The sequence below is a fragment of the Megascapheus bottae genome, chromosome 1 (assembly GCF_031878675.1).
Source record: "Megascapheus bottae isolate mThoBot1 chromosome 1, mThoBot2.hap1, whole genome shotgun sequence".
Classification (NCBI taxonomy): Eukaryota; Metazoa; Chordata; class Mammalia; order Rodentia; family Geomyidae; genus Megascapheus; species Megascapheus bottae.
The window spans coordinates 99,228,290-99,247,625 of NC_143509.1; the positions used below are offsets into that span (position 1 = coordinate 99,228,290).

General features: G+C 42.2%; 1 long non-coding RNA gene across 2 annotated transcripts; it reads left to right on the forward strand.

Annotated features, from left to right (window-relative positions):
* Positions 1–1,716: 1,716 nt before the first annotated feature.
* Positions 1,717–8,961, forward strand: LOC150069683 (uncharacterized). 2 transcript variants are annotated; one of them, XR_016535837.1, is made up of 5 exons: positions 1,717–1,781; positions 2,312–2,469; positions 3,145–3,383; positions 4,027–4,136; positions 8,504–8,961. It is a non-coding gene; the product is annotated as an uncharacterized LOC150069683 (long non-coding RNA). The 2 variants fall into 2 exon arrangements; XR_016535835.1 differs by having other exon boundaries at positions 4,027–4,128.
* Positions 8,962–19,336: the final 10,375 nt, after the last annotated feature.

Here is a 19,336-nt window from a genome sequence, read left to right on the forward strand (position 1 = left end):
ACCTGCAGCTGTGCTGAGTGGGTGTCGTTTAGACTCAACACAGGCAGCTCCCACCATCTCCTCTGTCTAGGTGAGTGGGGCCTCTGGAAGAAGCCCTTTGATTTATAGACAGCTCTGTGGTTTGGGTCTGGAGAAGCTAAGCTGTGGTCAACCATGCCCTGGATAATGGCATTCACACAGCTGGGCTGGACAATGAGCCAGAGTCGGACTACTGAAGGTGCCAGCAGTGGCATGGAGGACACACCAGCTGTTCAGGTGTGAATCCGGCCAGATCTGAGACTACCAAGACAAGTGTTAGTATTTTTGAGTAAAGCCTGACATGGACTTTGGTTTTTCCTCATTCCTGCTGGTTATTTTCAAGGCTATGCAAAATCAAACTCTGAGGATGGAGGTTGGGAAATTTCTTCATGGAAGGCCCTGAGTTACCTTTTACTGTGTCCTAGATTACATAGGAATGCTTCGTATGTGAGAGATGATGACAAGACCTCAGTGGGAGAAGTACAGAACCAAAGTGAACCAGAGAAGAAAGAGAAACCCAGACACCTCATTCAGTTCCTTTTATCCTGTTTTCAATCTCGGCATTTCAATAACTTCCTTTGTCTCTCTCTCTCTCACACACACCTTCTTTCCCTTGCCCTCTCACTTTCTCCTTTTTCTCTCCTCTTTCATTTGTCTCTATCTCCCTTAATTTGCTAGAATTTGTACACACACCTGGTTTCCCATTTGTCTTCAGATAGAGAGGAGATGTGACCAAGAAAGGGAGGCCCTGCTGCCGGTGGGTTTTTTGTGTTTTGTTTTTGGTGAATAGCCAGTATCTATTTCCATGAGCAAGAAGAGAGGATGACAGGAAGCATCCAGTTCACAGGTGGTGGGGAAATCGGAGGAAGCCTCCCCACCTCATTATCCACCTCAGCAAGGTGACCTTAGCAATTCCAGACCATGGAAGAAGAGGTGGGGGTGAGACAACCCGGAAGTGTGTGAACAAATGTGCACACCTACTTCCTCTCCTCTCTATCCATCTCTAATTCCCTTCTCCCCTCTCCTCTTCCCCCTCTTTCTTCCTTCTTTCCACTAATGCATTCAGTAGGGGTCTCCATATTAGGCGCCTGTAATTAAAGGTAAAGGGGAGAGAGATGATCTCCGCCCTCAGGAACCTGACACATCACAAAGGCCTTTCTCTGCCAGACAAGTGTTTGAGACCAAACTTCAGATCCAGCGGTGCTCTTTGGTGCTACTTGGCACTGAAGTGAAATCTGTCTAGGTCTCCTGGTGAGCTGATGAGAAGGGTGCACTCCTGTGCACTCAGCACCCACTGGGCCAGCAATCCTCAAGGCTGCGTGGTGCCCAGTATTCCTCCCCACAAATCCTTTCCACCGGGCACCTGCTCCATCCCATAAGCCCAGGCTAGCTCCTCCACGGGTCCTACTCAACTCCCCATAGTAGATGTTTCTGTCAGGTCAGGGGAAAGAAGGCTTTGCCCTCTGGGCTCTGGAGTTTGAGTCTTCCTGTGACATCCATCGCCTTTCCTCTGTTTCCCCCAATTTCTTTCTGTGAACCACATCCTGAGGTGAAAGGAGCTCCATCTCAGAGAAAGGACGACAAACCCTTTCAGTCCTGGCAAGTCCTTTCACTAGGAGAGCTAGAATATTATAGAACTCTCTGGAACTATACACTGGCTATTGAGTATGACATAAAACTCAACATTCCACTGCAGGTTACACATTAGAAATTGCCGCATCACCCAGGCTTCAGTCATTGAGACAGGAAATGGATGTACTCAGGTAGTCTTAGTTTCTGCAAGGATTATCACTTATTTCTTTCAGTCCCAGATAATCTGGTATACAACTAATTTAAAAGGCTATATTTTGAATCAGGATGATGAATTGATTTTTACAATTCAGCTGATTTAAGATTGTGTGTGTGTGTGGGGGGGTGTTCCCATACAGTAGAGTGCTTTTGAAATGCTGGTTGTACTGTTTAGTCTCTCTAACATAAGCTCCCACAACAGTAAAGCAAACAAATCTTCTGTGAGCTGGAACTGTGGTTTCTGGAACTCTCTTAAACCTTGGCTCACGTGGGGCTCCCACAGTGCAGGATTACTTCATGTCAAAGCAAAATTCTCCTGACTCTGTAAACAGATCACGGTTCTGGGAAAAATGGGAAATGTAGACTCAAAATGAGGTTATGTTGTATTTGGAAAGGGTGGCTATCCTCGTGAACTTTCCCTCCTGTGGGTTCTTCCTCTGCCGTTAGGTCTTCCTCCCTTTCTTTGCTCATGTTCACTGAAATCTCTCATTCTCTCTTTTCACAGAATACCCATGGCCAAACCCTAGACACCAAAGAGTCCATTACCACCAAGCTGGAAGGCCGATGCATTCAGAATCACCAGTCTCTGGAGATCAAGTTGTGGGGGCATTTGTCACAGTCAATAAGTTTTGTGTTTTGTGGCACAAATAAAATGTTGGCCAGGCAAGTCACCAAAGTCTTCATCTCTCCTAGATCTGTGGCTGAAGCCAAACTGCTGTTTCCTTCGCTTCTTCCCACCACACAACTGACTCTTATTTCATTCCGCGGTGTATGTGTCAAGTTCACTCTGAGCATGCATGTATGCAGAGACACACATGCATATGTAGATCTGTATGTACACGCATGTAGACATACATTAATGCATGTACATATATGTGCGCACATATGTATATACACATATAGATACATATGTGCGTATATACAGGTACATGCACACGCATATATATAAATATACATACACATATGTGAATATATGTGTGTATGTGTGTGTGTGTGTGTGTGTGTGTGTGTGTGTGTGTGTGTTTAATGGTATTGGCTTTTAAACCAGGGCCTTACATTTGCTAAGCCAGCATTCTATCACTTGAGCCATGCCCTCTTTTTACTTTGTTTTTGAGATGAAGTATTAAAACTTTTGCCTAGGTCAGTCTTAGACTATGATCTTCTACCCTCACATCCCAAGTAGCTGGGATTCCAGGCATGTGCCACCCCGTCAATGTGCTTCTGAGGGCCTTACTAACTTTTGACAGGATTTGACTTGAATTGTGTCATGAGTATCACTGTGTAGGATTTATGATTCAGCAAATATCAAGCAAATGAAAATGCATTTTATTTTATTAGGTGAGAGATGGAAGATGGGAAGATAAACCAAACAAAGAATTCCATCAGGATGCACTAAGCCTTTTCTCCATCACAGAATTCATGACGAGAAAGTAGAAAGAATTCACCCACAAAAGGATACATATGATAAGGGAATGATATCCTAGAATCTTTGGGATTTAGTTCATAAATTATTCAGATAAAGGGCACTCAGACATTGGACCTGAGAAGAAAGAAAATGGCAAGGGAAGAAAACTACAGTAGGTCCCATTTGTTCCTCTGGCAATAGGAATATTGGCTTGCTTTAAAGCAAACAAACATGAACAAGAAAAACCAGCTGTGTTCACAATGAATTAGCCCATTACCTCAGCCCCTGTCTATTACCGAGGTCATTTTTACTTGTCTGACTTTCTGCTGCGTGGAAGTTGGATGTTTAGTTCTAGGTTGCTATCAGTGAGACCAAACAGTGCTGCTTTTACAGAGGTGCCAGATGTGCGTGAGGACACAGAGCACCTGTCTCTCCAATCCCAAGCCTTGCTGCTAAGTTATGGCTACTGTCAAAAATAGTAGCAAGAGGATTTGGATCTTGACACACGGCTGTCTGGGGCTGGCTAAGCTATTGCACAGTAGCCAAGAGAGGAGGCTGATTGGCTGTGCGGGGTGGGCCGGGAGCCCGAGTTTGGACTCCTGAGCCAGCTTTGTTGTACTTTCCACCACAGGAAAGAAACCCAAGTCTGACCTGAGGCTTACTGATGATTGACCCCTAGCAATCAGTAGTATTAACTGGGTCCAGGAAAGCCAATAAACACTGAATTAAAACATTGATTTCTTTTAAATCAAGTATTTTACACTAGTAGTTTCTTCTTCTTCTTCCCAGGCTTGAATAGGTGTCTTTTTTTTCAGATGCTTGAGTATGATTCCTGCTCAGGGCTATGGAGGTGAGCAAGAATGGTGGGACAGGGTACTGCTGAAATCAGCCACATCTACCTGGACCCCACTGGTCAGGTAAGCAGGTACGGCCTGAGAGTTTAACTGGTAGGAGACAGAACAACTCCATTCTAGCATGTGGTAGAATTGAAGCTGGGAGCTGAGGAGAGTTGAGATAATTGGCAGTAGGAGGAGGACATTTCTAGAAGTACTTTACAGCCTTCTCACCTCCACCCTCCGCATGACCCAGTCTCCTGTCCTTGGCGTGTAGGGTTAGAAAGAGTATAACATCGGACTGTGGGCTGACCTCAGGTCAAGATCTTGCTAACTGAATGAACTTGAACTTGATTTCCAGATGCTTTGACCTTTAGCTTTCTCATGTGTCAGGAGAGACAATCCATCCTCAGGAGTTTATCGACGCCCATAATGTTCTTACCACAATGTCAGGCACTTAGTCAGCACTCCTAGGTGCTAGATGACATTATTACACTGGAATTGAAATAAGCCTTTGACATACCCATAATAAGAAAAATATTCTTGGAAGAAAAACTATGAAGTATAACATAGCTGAAAGGCCCTGTGTATTTGAGCCTTGTCTCTCACCACCCGAATCTCTCCACACTCTCCCTTCTAAACTCACCATTGCAGAGACGTTGACAAGTCAATTTCTTCCCCTGCCCCAGCCTTCATGACACATGTTCCTTTGTCTTGGAATGCATCATCACCTACTACCCAGTATGCATACCAGAGTCAATTTCTTACCTACCACATTCTGCCTCATGGATAGTGTAATACGTGACCTAAGTGCTTGGACCATGCATGACATGGCCCATGTAAGTAGCTCTTGTCTCTGTGAGTTTCCCTAATGGGTTTTTTTTTCTTTTGTGTGTGTGGGGGGAGGGGGTCCTAGGGTTTGAACTGTGAGCTTAGGCATTGTCCCTGAGCACTTCAGATCAAGGCTAGTGCTTTACCCTTTGAGCCACAGCACCACTTCCAGTTTTCTGGTGGTTAGTTGGAGATGAGTCTCATGGACTTTAGTCCCCAGACTGGCTTTGAATCTTAATCCTCAGATTTCAGCCTCCCGAGAAGCTAGGATTCCAGGCATGTGCCACTAGCTCCCAGCTTTCCTAATGGGTTTTTACATGAGAAAGATGGCTACGTATTTTTCTGGATAGATATTAAGAAGATAACAAACTGGCTCTTTAGTATATTCTTTGCTGGACTACATTTTTTGCCTTGCATGTCTGTATATAACACATACACATACACACATATACAACAAATATGATTACCACCAGACATGTGCTGGCATTGGGCCTGTGGCCGGAAACATTGACTCCTGTCATTGCAGGAACAAGGGCCTTCAGAACCCCCAACATAGGATTCAGTCCAGAGGGTATCTAGTGTTTACAACCCTATTTTTGATGCTCAGCTGTTGGGTTGAAATATCTGATAGTTTCTCTTCTCCAAGCTGGTTTGGTTCAACATACCAGTAAGCAATCATTTGTTTCCATTTTTATAAGAGTTAAGAGGCTCACATAGTGGTTCCTCTCTTACATGTTCCTTTTTCTTTACCGTTTAGCCTCAGTATTTTAGACTCTACGAAACCAGGCAGAGCCATTCTCAGGCAGCTGAAACTTTTACCTCCAAAACTCCCATCTGGTTGTCCAAACCTGACCGAATGGGAGAATGGGAACATTCAAGGTTGATATCTCAGTCCTGTGGGACCACACACTGAATCTTTGCCATTGTTATGTATACCTCCTCGTATTTAATTCATTTGGAGGCCACTGGTAATATCATCTTGCCACTTGGGAAGGAAAGAGATGATAAAATGGAGCAATGTGTAGGGCAGCAGAATAACCCAGTTGTGGTGGAACCTTCCCATAGAGATTATGAAACTCCTTATTTGTAGACTGGGAAGGCTCAAGAAATAAGCTACTGGCCAATTGCTCTGAGATGTATTTCCTTTTTAACAACAGGCAGATCTATCTCAGTCTCTTTTGGAAAAGCCTCATCTCAGCCATGGCAACCATCTTAGTTAGCTGTTGTGCTGGAGGACAACTTTGTGCATTCACAAGTAGAATACTTTTCAAGGTCAAGGGCCAGGCTGTCAATACAGTCTGATTTCCAAGAGTCAGATGACTTTGTCCCTATCATCTAAGATATTTTTTAAGGTAGTCCTAATTGATATTCTCATGGAATATTTCAGACATGTAACAGTGAACTAGAACTTGGACTCTCATCATTTTGAAGTACTTGCTTAGATTTCTGCATTTGCTTAGTATTCTTCCCCACATCTCTCTGTAAAAGAATTATCAAGCAAAAGATTTTTCCAGCCAGGCACAGTGGCTCATGATCCTTGCTACTCAGGAGGCTGAGATCTGAGGACTGTGGTTCAAAGACAGCCCAGGCACTGAAGTCATTGACACTCTTATGTCCAACTAACCACTAGAACACCAAAAGTGGTGCTGTGGCTCAAGAGGTAGGATGGTAGCCTTGAGCTGAAGAACTCAGGGACAATGCCCAGGCCCAGAGTTCATGTCCCATGACCTACAAAAAAATCCCAAGTTGAAGGAAGAAAAAGAATCATTCAAACATGAATAAAATTTAATTTTTTGTGAATATTTTTAAAATATGGCTTCTTTTACTTGGCCTAGGAAATAATATATAGTTAGCTCTGGAGGTTTCTCACAATTTTTAAAACTACATCTATTATTTTGAACCTCAGGCCTTCAGATTTGTAGAGGGAAGATTGGAATTTTGTAAATGAGTCATGGCCTAACTAAATGGAAGGAGTGAATTTTGAATGGTTCTAGTTTTGGTTTAAAAGTTGTACTTTGGAAATACAAAGATACATGCCTATAAGCCTCTGATCATACAAAATAATATTTCTCAAAATGAGCTCCAGGAAGTGGAAACTAGAGAGCGTTTGTCTTTATTGTTGTTTTTGCTTTCTTCTCTTTGTGTCTTGTTTGTTCATTCATATGACTTTGGGAGGATAAGGGGGACACAGAAATGGAGGGACAAAAGGTAAGGTAAGACAGCAGTGGAACTCAGTAGATACTGTGTTGAAAATAAACTATATGACTCGTGGATAAAGACAGTACAGAAAAACTGGGAGAGAGGGAGGGAAGGAGTGACAGTATCCAGAAAGAAATGTATTCATTACCTGACGTATGGAACTTATTCCCTCTGTACATCACCTTTATAATTACAATAAAAATAAAAGGAAAAAAATGAAGATTCTCTCACTCAAATCTCCGTCAGGTCACTTTGAACAATTTTATTGCACATCCGAATATCACATTTTCTGGCCTGCTCACATTGAGCTAATGTGACCAGATGGATCCAGAAGCAGGGAGGAAGAGGAAAAGGTCATGGGCAAGAATGTGTCTCCATTTCCCTGCAGCCCGAGAGCCCTCAGAATGTCCGGCTGCTTAGAGACCAGTCCATCTTCTATCTGCCACAAACCACCTCACCATCAGAGGTCTAGGGACGTGACCCTCGTGGTCCTCACGGTAATGTTTTTCACCACGGGATTGAAAAGGCACACTTGACATTATTGTGTCAAGCAAGCAATCAAGAAATGTGCTCCAACTCTCAGCGGATGGCTTCTAAGTAGCAAATCATTATCCTTAAATGGTGACTCTTTTTTAAACCCACAGTGACACAAATGTCTTTGAGTCAACTGCCAGGTGCCTCATTAACACTTACCAACATTTTCTATATAAAAATAACTTCCTTACAGTGGAAGGGTGGCACGTATACCCAGGAATCTATTTATGCTTCAAAGCTTTTTTTTTCTTTTGAGAAATAAGCTGAGTAGATAGGATTGAAGCAGCATGGGCACCTCTGGAAAGATGTGCCAGATGTTAGCTCTTGAATTGGTGGCAATAAAAACAACTTCTCATTTCATTTAAGGTTTTCAAGTGTTAATGCTGACTTTTTAATCTAATCTTGAGCAGCAGTTACTGGGTATAAAAGTACTGCTTTATGGTTATCAAACTTGTGGTTAGAGAAGTTAGATTTTCAAAGTTTTAGGTTGAGATTAGCTTTAGATTTTTAGATTTTAGTTAGAAGCTTTGCTTCTGGCATGCAATGCTCCTTCAAACAAGACCCTGAAGAAGGGCTATACTGCAGGTGAGGAAGAGTTAGCCTCCTTTTTACATGGTTGTTTTCTTTAATTCAAATATAACTTCCAGGCAACTGTTTTGAGTGGCTAAGCCAGAGTTTTGGGGGCCTAGGTTGCTTCTCTTTGTGTGTCTCTCACTGATTCCATAAAGCTCAGTACCTGGTCAACCTACCTTTTAATTTCCTTTTCTTCCTTCTCCTCCTCCCCATCACTTCTCCTCCTCCTCCAACTTCTCCCCTACCCCCTCCTATTTGCTTGCAAAGATACTCTACCATATGACCCATATCTCTAGTACTTTTGCTTTGTTTTTGAGATCAGGTCTCACACTTTTGTCCTGGTTGGCTTTGGATCACGATTCATCTATCTCTGCATCCCAAGGAGTTGTGAGATTTCAGGATTGGACCAGCAATTCATTTGAAAGACAAGAACTAAGCCATGTTCATCATAGCATCTCCAGGACTCAACACAGACCAGAGAATCACCTGGCAGCCAAGCAAGCACTAGTGGAAGGAGCTGGTCCCATGTGAGTAAGAACTTTGGATGGAACAGGATTCTCAGAACTTAAACTTGAGGTCACCTGCAAGAATGGATAGACTTTCAAACCAAGATGATAGGATACCAACAATAATACTGAAGAGTGGTTGAGTACGTATCAGATTATGATGTGTGTTTGTGAAGACAAAGGTAAAATATGATTCAATTATTTCTGCTTACTGTATCTGATTTTTCTGCTATAATTCTAATACCAGCCACCTCAATATAATAAGTTAAGGTTTCTTTCCTCCCCCAAATAAAATCAACTTTTGCTCATCATAACAAATCTAACTTAGTTTGCAGCTCTTTCGTAGGTATTGGTTACTTTGTCAGAAGTTCATAGTATGCAGTGTGTGTGTGTGTGCGCGCGCGTGTGCGCGCGCGTGTGCGCGCACGCCCTGGGGCTAGAACTCAGGGCTCAGGTGCTATGCTGTCCTCAGGATTTTATTTCAAGACAGCATTCTAGCACTTGAATCACATCACTTCCAGTTTTAGGTCATTAAGTAGAGATAAGAGTCTCACAGACCTGGAGTCTCATGGACTTTTCTGTCCTTGCTGGCTTTGAACTATAATACTCAAATCTCAGAGTCCTGTGTGGTTAAGATTAGAGGTGTGAACCACCAGCATTCAGCTTGCAGTTAGCATTTTTGACTTAGCCAAATTATTTTTTGATTAACTCAGCTACCAACTAATCAATTTCTTAATTTCCTAATCTGAGTTTACTCATATTGTTCTGTTGCTAAACTGATACAAACTTACTATTTCCTATAATTCAAAACTTTATACCAAAAATACAAAAAAAAAAAGAATGCCATGTTATGAGATACAAATGTTCTTGGCTCCTCATGCTCATTTGTAGGGGTACAAAAACCTCCCACTTTTAGCAAAGGAGGTTAAACAAAAGTGAAATAATATTCTAAACAAAATCCTTTCCTGAGCTTTGGCGGGTTATATGAACAGCTACTGCTTGGCATTCAAATCAATCTGAGTGTCAGCTCCATGAGAACATAGCTATATAAGTGAGTGAGCGCTTCCAAGTATTGGAGCCAGCTCCTGCAGTTCTAGGCTGAACTCCCCTACACATGGCTGGAAGAAAGCTGGATGGAAAGAGGCTAAGGTTACAAGCTGTTTCTCTCTAGGCAATTAACCTGTCTCCACCTCCTTCTCATACATAGAGCCTTTTGAGGTAAGCATGCAAGGAGCTGTGCATTCACAAATAAACATTCCCGGTTCAAAGAGCCAGGCATATGCTTCAGTTTAAAGTGAGATTGGGAGAATTGTTTGCTTTCTTGTCTCATTAAGGTAGGGAAGCAAAGCAGGAGCTTCTACAAGCTCCTCCTTTCCATTCCATGGTAAACTCTTTGCAAAGATTAGCTAGTGAAGGAAAGACAGTGATACTTCAAAAGCCACTAATGGAGAGTAATCTGTAGAGGGAGACTGAATGGCTCCACCAATTAAAAACAAGCAAAATAGTATCTTTCTTCAGTGAAAACATTAAAATGGGCTATCAATAAACCTAAGGGCCTCATTATGAAAAGTATTATATATCACTACGCCTCTGCAAGATAGCCATGGCTTCTGTGGAAACAGCCTGCATGCTTGAGTATCCAGGACTAGCAGTGCCCTTGAGAACAGGTGTGAATGAGATGTGATATGCTCTCGCCCTGCCCCCAAGCCAGTGATACCACCTGGAAGAATGTGCCTAGAGTGAACTAACATTCTCTGACATCTGTGACTGCAAGTCTTTGGCATACCAGAGGGGGATGTGAATGATAAAGCACAAGAGAGCTGGTGCACCCTGACTCAGAGAGAAGAAATGTGGGTTGCAAATGGCATGGGTGGATTGGAATGTCCAAGCCTAATCTGAGAGACATGTGCCTTTGAAGAGCTCTTAGACGATGACTTCAGCATGTTGGATTTGTTGACGGCATTGATATTCATAGGACATATTTTGATGCTGCCATAATGAATAATCACAACGGTTCAAAAGGTATTTCTTGAATAACTATAGTTTCATGGTATTCTATTGGGATTTTTGAGTACTTGAAGTAGACAACTACATAGTTTCTGCCCTCAAATTACCTGAAAGATTATCCACTATTTTCAATCAGGGTAGATAGGCAGATAGATAGATGATACATAGATAATTAATAGATGATTATGGTAGACAAATACATATAAATAATGGTAGAAAGATAATAGATAATTCAATACATGGATAGATAGATAGATAGATAGATAGATAGATAGATAGATAGACAGACAGACATACCAAAGTTTTCCCAAATGAGGTTAGAATCCGGCTATTCTTAGGCTTTCTGGATCAATCAATAAGGTAGAAGTCCTAGTCTTTTTCTATTTAAGTAGGCATCAGACAAACTTATAGGTTGTAGAGAAAAACGGCCCCATAGGTAGGAAAGAGTTGTAAAGAAAGAATTCAGTCCATAAAATAACAAAATAGGGGATTGGAGTCGAGCTCCACGTCTAGGTTACTATGGGTGGATTCTTAACACTGTAGGCTCAGTTTCTGAGGACAAAAATATCTGCTTCACAGAGCTGACTGACTCACATTTACTAATGAGTAACCTATAGTAGACATCCTATCTGTTGCTTTTACTTTTCCCTCAGAGCATTTCCAATTGGTTACATTCCAGTCCCTGGATTCACACATAGCAAGCTGTCTTTTGCAGGAAATTGGATGGTGCCAGGGCTCAGGAAGTCATAAAGGCCTCTTAGGAGAAGATAGACTTCTCAAAATATCCTAAAATGTTACCTCTTCAAAACATGCCACCAAAACCCTGAATAAAATATTAAATCATTGCTTCAGTATATGACTTCGGGAAAAGTTAGGAGGTAAAGAAAGTTAAGCAGGACTACAAATCCAGATATGTGGCTGCTTAAAGGTTTTCACAGCCCAAGGCTGGATGGCTCTTTTGAGAAATGAGTTTGAACTAAATTTAATGGTGAGCCAATGGGTTAGGATATATCCTTTAATACTAGGGTCCTCAAAGAGCTTCAACTCTAGTGAATGGGATAATCAAAATACATTCTCTCTCAAATATAGATGGCTAAGGAAATTTTCCAGTATCAGTTTTGATTCTGGGAAGAGGACAGAAAGTCCTCTTTGAGAATTTGGGGGATTTATTACGATTCCTCACCAGGTCTGAGGTTCAATTCACAGTATGGCTATGATCTGTTAAGCATCAAACTGAGAATTTGACATTCTGTGGCCAGATTGGCAGTGGCTCCAGGTCTCTGGCAGGAATAACACAAGTCTTTTGAAGAGTAAAGCACTTGCAAAGAAAGTACTCTCAAGATAGGCATTCTTCAAAGAAAATGCCTCAGGCCTTGAAGAAAGTTCTAAATTCATGACTGTAAAAAATGGCATCATTACAGCTGGGGTGGTGGCTGACGCCTGTAATTCTAGCTACTCAGGAAGCTGAGATCTGAGGATCCAAGTTTGAAGCCAGCAAGCCAGTGAGACTCTTATCTCCAATTAATCTCTAGAAAAGGGAAGTGGGGCTGTTGCTCCAGGGATAGGGTGATAGCCTTGAGCTGAAGAACTCAGGGACAGTGCCTAGGCGTAGAGTTTAAGTCCCATGACCCACAAAAACCCAAATATATATCACCAGAGATTGTGTAAGTAAATAAATCACCACGAGTGAAAGTCTGAAGGTATAATGCATAGCAGAAGGAAACCAGGAAACAATAGATACTGAAATTATTTTTATGTCACTAAAACGTACAATAAATTATATGTGGATAATTTTAAAAAGAATATGGAAGAATTGACTCAAAAACACGAGTTAGCAAAAAAGGGAAATGAAAAATGAGTTGAATTTGAAAAGTTTACAAATATATTCTTCAGAAAGAAATCTATAATAAAAATAAAATTTGAGACTTGGTAGGAATTAAAAACAGATTAGACAAATTTGAGGAGAGAAATGGTGAGTTTCAAGTTACTCATAAAAGGATACTTCATGGAATGTGGATGGGGACGGAGGTGTAAACAGTGAAGGAAGGTGAAGAGTCTGAACATAAAAGTTTAAAGCAGATTGGCTGGGGAAGAGATTCTAAAGAGAATAGAGGAGACAAACTATTGAAGAGGTGGGAGAGGGGAATTCTCATGAGTTGATGAATCCTATGAGCCCTCAAGAGTTTGGAACTTTAAGAAGTTACAAGAAAGATGAACTAAATCTACTTTAGATTTATTGTGTTGAATACCAGGCTGACTATGAGATAAAGAAGCCTATCTGAAAAGCATTGAGGAGAGAGAGAGAGAGAGAGAGAGAGAGAGAGAGAGAGAGAGAGAGAGAGAGAGAGAGAGAGAGAGAGAGAGAGAGAGAGAGAGAGAGAGAAAGAAGAGAGAGAAAGAGAGAGAGAGAGAGAGAGAGAGAGAGAGAGAGAGAGAGAGAGAGAGAGAGAGAGAGAGAGAGAGAGAGAGAGCGCGCACCACAGTTAGGTTGACAGCTGCAGCTGAAACCTTAACAGGGCAGAGGTGGGAATGCAAAGGCAATGCATTCTTCTTTGAGGAAAGAGCCGCCAGTGAACATGTCTTCTAGCAAACTGGATAAAACATTCAGATGAACAGCAACAAGATAGTATTCTCATTAGATCCTTACTTCCTTACTAATGGCATTTCTCTTGAGAGTATACTCAAGGGAAAGAAATGACCCCAGAAAAAAAAATAGAACAGAGCTTGGAGGACTGATGTTGCCAAGAAAACACATGGCTCATATGTGAAGAAAAGGAGGCACCATTTATTTTCAAAAAGAAAAGGCAAAAAAAAGGAAAAATTTCAAATAGTAAACACTGTCTAGTCAGTACAGACACAGAAGGAAATGAGACAATGAGACAATGATAAATACTAAAAGTTCAGGGAGTATTTCTCTGTTGCAAGACGAAATAGAATTTTAATATGTTTATGTCATTTTGGAGCTGAGTTTACATTCTGTACATTTTATATATAAATCCTACAGTCACAATTACTTTGGAATGTTTGAAATATCTCATAACATAAAGGATTTAAATAGTCTTTCAAAAATCACCTGGAAAATTACAGATAATAAATTTTGAAAAAAACACTTTATATTGTCTCAAGTCTAATATCTATAGATCCTGCAAAAAATAGGAAAGGCAATAGAAAAGGGAAAAATAGTAAATAGAGAAAACTATGCCCTACCTGTCTTGAGGTCAATCATTTATTCATAGGATAGATGGGGGAGTTTTATTATTCAGTGATGTAATCTCTCAGGGTATTTTATAAAAACTTTGTTCAATGGACTTTTTTGACTCATGGAAATCCTGGTTTTGTGCATGATAACTTCCTTCCCATCCTTCTGGTCTGCATAGAGGATACACACACAATAGCATGTGTGAGCACAAAAGGACATGTGCACCCATTGATATGTACACATACATACATGTACACACATACGGTATCATTTACAGGCAACATTCCACGATACTTCCACGCCAATGTCTGAGAGCTCTAAGGAAAGAGTATCAAATTAGGTATGTTAAATTACTTTTGCACATGCTCCCGGGTCATGAGAGGATGAGCTCATGAAAAATAAGACACTGAAATGGAACTGGCAGCAGAGAACAGAGGCTGCTGCCATGGGAAAGCCACAAAAATGCCAGGCAGAAGAACTTTTGGGCTCTACATGGACAATTTCAGGTTTATCCTGCATGGATTTTACAGCTGGGCCTGGGTAGGTCCAGAAAACATTTCTAAAATTGTGCTATTGCTATTCTTCCAACATCTCTCCTACCCCAGATGTGTGTCCTATATCTAGGGAGAATTTTCAGCTATGTTTTCCGACTTCAGAACTAAGCAGAATGATTTGTTTCAGTGAAAGCATTTGTGAAATGAAGAAGTAAGCAGAAACATGCCTGAGAAAACACATCACTTCCTCTGTAGTCAAGCTTACAGAAAGTTGTATGACTTTGACCTCAGCAAAACAGGATGGGCTTCTAGTTAGAATGGCCATTATCAAGAAAACTAACAATAACAGATACTGGCAGGGCTGTGGCCAAAAGGGATAGCTACTACACTGTTGGTGGAAAGTACACTTGTTCAACCACTTCTCTAAAGACTAAACATAGAACTTTTCTATGACCCGGCAATTCCACTCAACAGGCTACAAGGAAGGCCGCACTAATGCTACGAACACAACCAGGTTCATTACAGCATTGTTTACCCTAGCCAAGGTATGGAATCAACCCAGATTCCTCCCAGTGGATGAATGGGTCAAGTAAACATGTTATATATACACAACGAAATGCTATGATTCCATCAGAAAGAATGACATGTCTCCGTTCATAAGGAAATGGAAAGACTTGGAAAATATTATATTAAGTGAAGTAAGCCAGACCCAAAGAAACATTGGTTGCCTGATTTTTCTCATTTGTAGTCATTAGAATACAAGTAAACACAAGGGATAGTAAAAGACAAAGAAAGTATTCTTGGACATGATCAATTAAACCTTTATAAAGTGAGATCAAAAGAGGATATTCTTAGGAAAGGATCAAAAGCTCAATAGCTCTGTACACATAATCATATAAAATGATGTTTATTGAAATGAACTCCAAGAAGTTCTTTTGTTATGTTTTTGTGGTTTTTCTTAAATCACACTTGTCACTGTTTTTGACTTCTATATTTTGGTGTCTTTTATATACATTTATCTATTTTGAGGAGGGTAAGGAGGAACACAGAAATAACGGGACACTCACTGGACACTATGTCAAAAATGAACTAGACAACTTGTGGGACAGAGGACCAAAAGGGGAAAAAAAAAGCTGGGAGAAAATGAGACAGGAGGTGACACTGTTCAAAAAGAAATGTACTCATTACCTGATTTATGTAACTGTAACTCTTTTGTATAAAACCTTTACAATAAAAAGTAATCAATCGAATGGGCTTATTTTCATTCAAGGAGCTGGTTGAGGACCTAACCTGAAGCCCCATTGGCTGGAGAGTTTAGTGGCTGCAGCCCAGCCAATAAGAATACCTGAGTATGCTCAGTTGGGAGGATAGGGAGGGTCTTCTCCTGGGTGGGTAGGGATATGAGACCTGTGCAGTTAGTGGCAACACACTGTGTGGGGTTGAAATGTTGGCAAAATCAACCAGGAGTGTTCAGGAACGAGCAAGCCAGTAAGTGCTGTGTCTTACATAAATGGAATCTAAAGATGTCCAGAAAAGCCCTCTTTCTATGGCCTTCTGGAAAGATGGGGAATGGAAAAAAGAAAACTCCCAGTCATAGCCAAAAAAACAGTCTGATGATTCCATAAATAATCTTTTCCTTTTCACAGGCCTGTCTACCTAAAAGCCCTCTTACCTGCCCCAAGACTCCCTCCAGGGTTTTCTCAGCTTTTGTTTATATTTGTTAAAGAAAGCAAGGTAATACAGAGTTTGAATGGACCCAGGCCTCACCAGGTCAAAGTTTGGTCTCAGATCACACATATACTTAACATTAGAGGGGCAAGCAGGCCAAATCATTAGAGCTGAGGGGAGATAAGACCATGGGAGAGAATTCTCCAGATTTCTGGATAAGGCACCATCAGCCCTTCACCGTGTACTTGGCTCCTCTGAGATAAATACTGAGGAGCTGGGCATCATGCCAGCTTGTTCCTAGTTGTTCTCTTGATAGCCAGCTTTATTATTGGATTTTACATGTTGAGCATGCCAAGAAACTCAGACACCATAAAATGAGGTTGGATTTAAAAACTAAATATTAACTGTTCCTTTCATGTATGAGTTCCTTGGAAGAGACAGTATTTAAAAAATGAAAGAAATATCCTTGGGTCACAGAGCATGAGTGGAGGGACTGGGGATGGGTCTTGAAGCTCCTTTCTGTACTAGTGGTATGGCTCTGATGTAACTCTCTACCCTATCACCACCTGAGAAAACTTGACTGTGCTGTACACACTCAAGCATGTACAGGCCACTTGTTCATTGGACTTGTTCCCTGAAGTGCTCTCTTCCCTTCTCAATAAAATTGGTCACTATTTGGAGAAGCTATCACCTGCAAATTTGAAAACATGAGAAACTTGGAATGACCCCCTACAGAAAATGGTCTCCTACATGTATCTGAACAATGAAAAGATGGCACAAGGACTCTGCTTCTCCTAATAAAAGGAACACTTTGTCAAAGATTCTACTTTCTCTAGAAGAATCAAGAAGCAACTAGAGAAGTAAGCCAAGTTCTAGAGCGGGAAGCACATTGTCCAAACTTAGATTGGTAAGACTGTGAGGACTCCGTTGGCATGGAATCAACATCTCAGAGCCCTGAATCGCGTTGCCACATGCTGCAAGTGGAAGAGAAGTTGGGTTCTTATAAATCTAAATGCTCCCAAATACTGGGTGGCTTGATTGATAAGAGAACTTCCAGCTCTGGAGCTTAGCTATGATTTCTTTTCACTAGAGGCACACACTCCTTACCGGCCCAGTAAATCATTCTTCCCCATCCAGGTGAAAGTTTGCCTGGTAAGAGTAACTTTTCATTGTGCAGGAAAATCTCATCAGGGTGGCACAGCTGCAAAGGTTGGGGCCACAGGAGTTTGGCAAACTAGCCTTTAAAATTTATTATGACTATAAAGGTGATATACAGAGGAGTCAAGTTATGTAAGTCAAGAGGAGAGTACATTTCTTTTGAACAGTCTCACCCCTTCCCTGGCTCTCGCCCCGTTTTTCCCTCCCATCTCCACTCACGAGTTGTACAGTTCATTTTCCACGCAGTGTCAGAGGCCTACTGCTGCATTGGTCCACCGTTTTCTCTTCAAATGAACATGGGATCGCTCTGTGCTGCTGGAGGCTGGTCCTTTGCCTGGACTCGTGATGCAGGAGTGACAGAACCGAAAACCGTTGTCCCCAGGACTTCTCTGGAATTTCTCTTAGGGGGTAAAAATAACCCTTCACCCAACACACAGTGGCTTTTCCACTCCAGCACTGGAGACTGCAGACTCCCCATCAGTGTGTTCTTCTAAATGAACTGGGTGAGAGGTGCTGCCCAGAGAGGGGCAGGCTTCTTGAGAAAACGTACATGGTGGGGCTTCACGTTCTAGTAAAGCCATTTACTGGACGCGTTCCTTAGCTGGTGGCATACCCCTGCGATCTGAGCTTTCTTTAACATCCTGATCTCTCTGTCTGTGACACCTTCTTCCACATAGGACCACATCTGGGCATCTCCTCTTCACTAGCTGAGATTCAACACAGGGAAGCTGAGCTCCTAGAAGGGACCTGGCACATGGTGCTGAGCTACTAAATGTCCCCCAGGCCGTGTGCTGAAGGTGAGGACTCCAGCCTGTAGTATATAGGGAAGTGGTAGAAACTTTATGAGGGGAGGCCTAGGGGGAGGAAGTTAGGTGATAACCCTGGAGGGGCCACTGGGTCCCTGGTCTCTCCTGTATCTTTGCCTCCGGTTGCCATAAAGTAACTTGTTTCGTTCCACCCTCTGCTCCCTACCATCTGCCTGGTCATAGATCATAGACTGAAACTAGCTAAGACCCTGAGCCAAAGTAAACCTTTCCTTCTTCAAGGAGATTTCCTCAGATGTGCTGGCTCGAACAGCCCTGGGTGAGGTCCGGAGCCCCACCTACTCCAACTTTAAAGTACAGCTCTTCTTTGCAGCCCACTCTTTCACCCAACTACCACACCCATCACAGGACTATACAGTTCACAGCCATAAACTACCTACTTTAGGGTGGCCCCCATGCCAGAACCTTTGACCTGATGCTCTCTTGCTGGGGAGAATAATGCCCATAGGAGGGAGGCAGAGAGAAGCTGCCTGTGACTGAGACTGCAGTTGACACCTACAGGGGAGTCAGGAACTCTGGTCAGAAAGACCACTCCTCCACTCCTCTGGGCAGAGTAACTGAACAAAAGACAACCATCTAAAAAGATTTTTTTAAAAATCTATAAAGCGAATGCTTTGTGATAGATACATGGCACGATCCAGCCCTTTCATTTTCCGCCACCTCTCTTCATAGAGACATTTTTGCCCAGGGCAACTAGACCTATGGTCTTAAAAGCTATGAACAGGTCATGGGTCCCCACTCAGTGCCAGTGCTAGCTGAGGTGTTCTGCACCTCCCATTCCATGAAATCTCCATACTAATCAAAGAGCAGGGACCAGAACCTGCATTTTCATAGCAAAACAAAGGAAGATATTTTCTCCATGCCATCTAGCCAGGGAGAAGTTGGTGTTCCACCCTACTTGGCCAGCTCTCCGCATCTGCTTCTGACCCCCACACTCATGAGTCTCAGAATGCAAGTACATTTGCACTCCAGAAGAAATTCAGGTGAGAGAAGAAGCTCATCCAAAGACTAGAAATGAAGAGCTTGGGGAAATAGGAGTTAGAAGACAAAGGACAGGCGTCATGCATGCATCGTGCACAACAAGCGAGGGCTACAGAGGACAGGTGTCTGAGTTAGGAGAAACAGCACCTGCCAGTGTGGGAAGGCCAGGGTGTGGCAAGGCTCTTCTATGGCATGTGTTCTTCTAACGTGACAGGGCTGGAGGCTTATCAACAGCTGGCAAGGAGTACAAGACAGGAGGGTGAACAGCTCAGTAGTCTGAGAGGGGGAGGAAGAAGGCTATATAAGATACTCAGAGTG